Below are 6,000 nucleotides of genomic sequence, written 5' to 3' on the forward strand. Positions count from 1 at the left end.
GTATAATTATCATAATTAATGGTGGTTAATTCTTCTGTAGCTGAAGATGGTCTGTGAAAGGGGATATTTAAATATCTTTTCTTTTTTTTTACTTCAAGATTCAGCCTAGGAACTCTTTTACCTTTCAGTCCCCCCACAGACAGCAGACAGAGGGTATAGAGGACAAGTTTGTGGGGCATCACTGACCCCAATTCTTGAGTGTTCAGCTCTTGTTTCCCACGGCTTCCAGAAAAACACAGCTGCATGATACTGGGGGCTGCTGGCAGTGCCTGAAGATTCTCCCTGGTCTTATCCCAAATGCCATAGTTTCCAGGGAGTAGGAAGTTACAGAATCTGCTCTGAACCTTCCTTGATTAACACTCAAGATTATTGAAATAATTCACGATCTGCCTTCAGCTCCACTGTAATACAATAGAGAAATCCAAAATCTCAGAGGTTTAAAAGTCTGGAGTCAGGCTGTCCAGCGTGGGGAAGGTGATTCCCATGGGGTCTCCCTCTTTTTTCTTTTGTAGCTTTCATCCTCAAGTTCACCTCACGGTCCAAGTTGACTGAGAAAGCTCCAGCCTTCATGCCAGGATTCCAGCTGGAAACAGGAAGGAGGCAGACGTCGGGGACCAAAGACTGCTCTTCCCAGGGGACAATGCATTTTCATTCACTGGCCAGGACCCGTCACCTGATTACTTTTAACTGCAAGTGAACAAGGTCAATAAAGGTTTTTAGCAGGGGCCTCTTCTCGTAGCTGAAAACACAACACAATAAAACGGGGCTTTCTGAAAAACTGTTGGTGTAGACCGCAATTCTGACATGTGATAACCCATGTTGGGCTCTGAGTGGATCTGCTTCTGACCTCAGCATCTTCGGGGTGGTCAAAGCATGGGGCTAAGGAACCAACCCGTCAGGGTCCTGGGTGTCCAAGTCTGCCAGTGACCTGTTGTCATGAGAAAGTTTGGGGCTGCCAAAAGGGGCTATGCATGATGGGAAGCCTGATGTGCTGTGGGTGGTGCAGGTTGGGAGAGCCGTGGGTTCAAACCTCACAACTCTACAGACGTCAGCCCTCAACCTGGGGAGCCTCAGGTGTCTGGTCTTCCAGGCGGTGACAGAATCCCTTACCTTGCAGGACCATCATGAGAATTAGCGCCCAGCATGGCTCTTGTCAAGATGTTATTGCTGATGTCAGAGTTGTCTGGCAGGGCCAGCAGGGCTGTCCCACTCCAGGGACATGGTAGACTCCTTAGATCGGTTACTGTAGACAAGGAAAAAGAGAGTCAGGATGACCATCCCCACTCTTCCACCGTCACCCAGAAATCCATGTATTCAATGACGTATGAAGAAGAGCAAAGTGCATGGGGTGTTCAACGATCAATTCAGTACCACTCAACACTCATGTAGACCAAGTTTATGGGAGCCAAGTGTTTTGGACTGAATTCCTACACTAGGTCCCAGTGGACAAGACCAAACCAAAATGGAGTCACTCATGCTAAGTGCCACATCAGCAGATCAAAGAAGAAAGTCTCAAAGAGAATCCCAAACAAGCTATTTTTTTTTCCTGAAAATGGGAGATTCACAGCAAACAATCAGAAAAATCTTGGTCTATCTGAGTTAGCCTAATAAGGAAGTCCTCTCTGCTTTAAATCTTTTAAGAAAAATGATCTGTTGTACCTATTCTTAACCAATCCACCTTTCACATTCTTCTGTTTCCTTGTTCCCCCTCACAAAAATCAACTTTCCTGTCACACCCAGCTGAATACTTATTCTATTCTATTCAAAAATTGCAAATAAAAGACATTTAAATCTTTAGATTATTGTTATTTTGTCTTTTGACACTAATACCCAGAGGCCATGGAGCCACATCCCAAATGCTTTTTATTTATTCATTTTTATTTTGAAACAGGGTCTCCCTAAGTTGCTTAGGGCCTCACTAAGTTGCTGAGGCTGACATTGCACTCGAGGTCCTCCTGCCTCAGCCTCCTAAATCGCTGGGATTACAGACATGCACCATCATGCCTGGCTTCAGTACTTCAGTTTTGTTGTTTGGCTGCAGCTGGGTGATTTCCAAGGTTGCAAGGTTCTGGGAATGTGGGGTGAACCTCCACCTCAATGAAGTGGGAGGCTGGTAGCCTGCTTCCCGTGTCCAAAGTGAGGGGCAGGTCTGTCTGGGATGACCTTCTGAGCAGAAATGCTCAGATCTTATTATGTGGTGCCTAAGGAGTATTGAATTTTCTCATTCAATGTTAAAAACATGAACAAAAATAACTCCCTTCCTCATTGCCAATTCCGTAAGCGCTAGAGAATGTCTCATTGTTTTAATTCCCACCTCATTGATCACTAGTGGGGCCAGTGAGCATTTTTTCATAGATTTATGGTCTACTTGCCATTTACTTTTTATATTGAGCCCATATTTCTATTGATGACTTGAGTCATTTAAATGACATGATTATTAACTCCTGTACCATATTTGTTGAAAATACACCTTTCTAGTTTGTCCTAGCCTTTTATTATTTTAAATTTGATTTTGGTTTTGGTGCTGGGCATTGGATCCAGGGTGTGGTGCATGCTAAGCACATGCTCTATCACTGAGCAACACCCCCCAGTCCCATGTCCTAACCTTTTATTTTCAAATGTGGCATTTGTATAGAATCTGTATATGATATACATGGAGAACACAGTTTAATCTAATTCCTCTGTGGTGTTTCTTGTTGATTTTAGAAGTACCTCTTCCATTCCAACATCAGCAATTATTGACATACATTTATTTCCTTTTCTAAGGTTTCCCTCATAAATAAAAATATTATTTGATGACTAATGCATTCCTTTCCCCTTGGGTGTGATGTTCTCCTTATCATCTTCTTAGTTCTTGTATATTTTTTAGATTTCTTTCTGTGCCTGTTTAGCCAGTTCCATTGATCTGTTTGCAAATTCTTCTGCCAATAAAACACTTAATTGTTGGAACTTTAGAATATACTTTAAAGTTTGTCAGGTCAACTCGCCCTGCTTTAAGGAAATGCTTCCAACCTTTCTCACTTGATGGGTTTTTAAAGTTTAGAATTAGTTTACAAATATGTGTTTCATGAAAACATCTCACTGGCATTTGATAAGGGTCTCATTAATGATTTAACTGGAGAGCCGTGAATCTACATTCATTTATTTGTATCTATTTATGACACCCTATGGCATCTTTGCAATATACTTTCAATATTTTTTCTCCATTTATCAAAGTGTTGCTTTATAGATTCCATACCCTTTTGTCAGGTCTTCCTGTCAATTACACACACATATTGGAATAGTTATTCCTGGTTATTTATGCTTTAACAATCTATTATGAGAAGTCATTTTGTTATTATGCCTTTTTAAAATAATTATTGCAAGAGTTTAGTCGTATTCTTGATTTACGTTTATTTCTCTTGCACTCAACAATTTTATTGATTTAAATAGTTTTTTGGTTAACCCTCTTGAGTCTTCTTAGCTTATAATTGTATTGTCTGTAAATAACATAATGCTGTAACTCCTTTCCTGGAATCATTCCTGTTCTTGTTCCCACAACTTATTGTACCAACCTGAACAACCCAATCAGTATTCACTAACGGTAGTGGTGGTGGGCTTCTTTTTAGTTTCACTTTCATTTATTTATTTATTGAGGAGCGGTCTCACAATGTTGCCTAGGCTGGTTTTGAACTCATGGACAGAAGGCACCCTCATATCCCAACCTCCAGAGTGGCTGGGACTACAAGTATGTGCCCCTGCATCTGGGCTGAGTTTCTTTTTAATATGTTTACTTCAAAGGTAATGAAGTATAGTGTACTCATGAATTAAGTATTTATTTTGGCTTAAGGTTGTCTTTTACCTATTCCAGAACACCTAATTGGGTTTTTAAAATTTAAAATAAAGTCAACTTTGTGTTTAGTTTAATTGCATGTCTTTTCAGCATCTGTTCAGATCATCATTTTATAATCCATCTTATAGGTATATTACTAGGTCTAATAATTTAATTTAATCTTCCTTGTATTTTTTTTTGCACTGGGATTGAACCCAGGGGTACTTTACCACTGAGCCACATCCCCAGCCCCCTTTATTTTTTAATTTTGAGACAGGGTCTTGCTAAGTTGCTTAGGGTCTCCTTGAGTTGCTTGGCCTCAAAATTGCAATTCTCCTGCCTCAACTTACAGGTATCAGGTCACCACGCCTGTCTTCTTCCTTGCATTTCTAAAATTAAATCATCTTTATCAAGGCACAGATTAGCTTATACTATCTATATTTGATTTGCTAGGCTTTTTACCAAAACTAGCTACATAATTTGTAGGGCCCAGGGCAAAATGAAAGTGCGGGACCCCTTGTTAAAAAATTATTAAGAATTTCAAAGTGGTGATAGCAAAGATTAAACCAAGCAGAGAAAACAGGAGTGTGTAATAGCCTTGGTTCTTGCTTTTATATGCATACAAGATGTTGAAATTGGTCCATATTTGCTACCTGGTGTTGTCTTGCTTGTTTTGATATCAGGTTTCTGATCATTTCAGAAAATGAATAGGGTGGATTATTAAATTTTTCATCCTGCAGAAAATTTAGTTTGACACTGGCATGAGTCATTCCTTGCAAATGTGAAAAGGAAGATGTAGGCATGGCCGTTTGGTTATGGTATATCCTTAAAAAATCATTTTTAAAAAATTAAAAATTATATAAATCTTGTTGTTGCCCAGACTTCCTTATTTTTTAAAATCGATTTTAATCATTTGTTTTTGTCATACCAAAGTGATCATTATTATCCTCATGTTTGTACTTCTTGGAGAAAATTTCTATGTGAGGTTTAATGTTGATTTGTGTACCAGCCTTAGCTTTGTTACGTCTCATTTCACATAGCTGATTGTATTTGTTTGTGTACTTCTCACTTTTCTTCATCTGCTTTACTAGCAATTTCCCTATTTTGTTGTGATTTTTATCCAACCTGATCCTCACATGCAAACAGCCTGGCGGAGGAGAATCTATCAATTCCTTCCACTTTGCATGTGGCCTATTTTGCTTTTCTGTTTTGCTTGTGGTATTAATTTCTGCTTTTATCTGTGTTGGTTCCGCCTATTTGTTCTACTTGGGCATTTGGCTTATTTGTTTTTTTCCTACTGACTTCTCTTGCTCTTGATTAACTTTCATTTAAAAAAAATACACAATGAAAGCACTTCATATCATAAGCTGGTTTCTGCTTCTGCTTTGGGCTTCATTCCATATTCTTTGAAATTCAGTGTTTTGGTTTTTCTTTCTTTCTTTTCCCCCCAAATCTGTAATTACACATCTGACCTCTATGATTTCAGGGTTAAGAGTCCACTCCACCATCTTTTTAAAGATTTTCACTTGTTTGTTTAAATTGCATTATCTGCTACTCATACTATACCTTTCTTTTAGATGATAGCATATAAATTTCTTTCTTTTTTTTTTTTTAGGGTTTTTGTCTTCTTTTTTTTAAATTTACTGGATGCTTGATAAATAGTATTATCCATAGGACAGAGCCTAAATTCTACCTATTGATTCAATCTTATTAATTATAATTCTCATAATTTCTAGGTCCCTTATTTTTTAACCACTTGGGTTTTCAGTGGTTAAAAGATGTACGACTGAACTTAGAGCAATAACGGTTTTCCTTTTTACCCCTTTATTTTCATATTCCTTTCTGGGCTTTATTTTGTCTCATGCTATGATCATGAAGTTTTACAAGTATTCCATATTTCCTGGGAAAGGTTTCATTTCTTTTGTCAGTTTCAGTGTTATCCTCCAAAATGGCTCGCCACCTGTGTTGGCTTTTCATGGCTGTGACCAAAATACCCGACAAGAACCACTTAGAGGAGGAAGTTTATTTTGGCCCATGATTTCAGAGTTCAGCTGGTTCCATCACTCTGGGCCCCAGGTGAGGTGGAGCTTCATGGTGGAGGTGTGATTGTGCAGGAGAAAGCCACTCACCTCATGGCTACTGAGAAGCAGGCAGAGATGGGAGAAGGGGCCATGCACGGGAAGATGCAC

The 6,000-nt window shown here is 39.0% G+C and overlaps 1 long non-coding RNA gene across 1 annotated transcript in view; it reads left to right on the forward strand.

Moving 5' to 3' along the window:
- The window catches only part of LOC144366298 (uncharacterized), an 82,628-nt gene extending 80,831 nt beyond the window's left edge, over positions 1-1,797 (forward strand). Inside the window, exon 3 of the long non-coding RNA XR_013425316.1 lies at positions 513-1,797. This is a non-coding gene — a long non-coding RNA (uncharacterized LOC144366298). The remainder of the gene's footprint in view (positions 1-512) is intronic.
- The last annotated feature ends 4,203 nt before the right edge of the window (positions 1,798-6,000 follow it).

This window comes from Ictidomys tridecemlineatus, chromosome 1, assembly GCF_052094955.1.
Source record: "Ictidomys tridecemlineatus isolate mIctTri1 chromosome 1, mIctTri1.hap1, whole genome shotgun sequence".
Lineage (NCBI taxonomy): Eukaryota > Metazoa > Chordata > Mammalia > Rodentia > Sciuridae > Ictidomys > Ictidomys tridecemlineatus.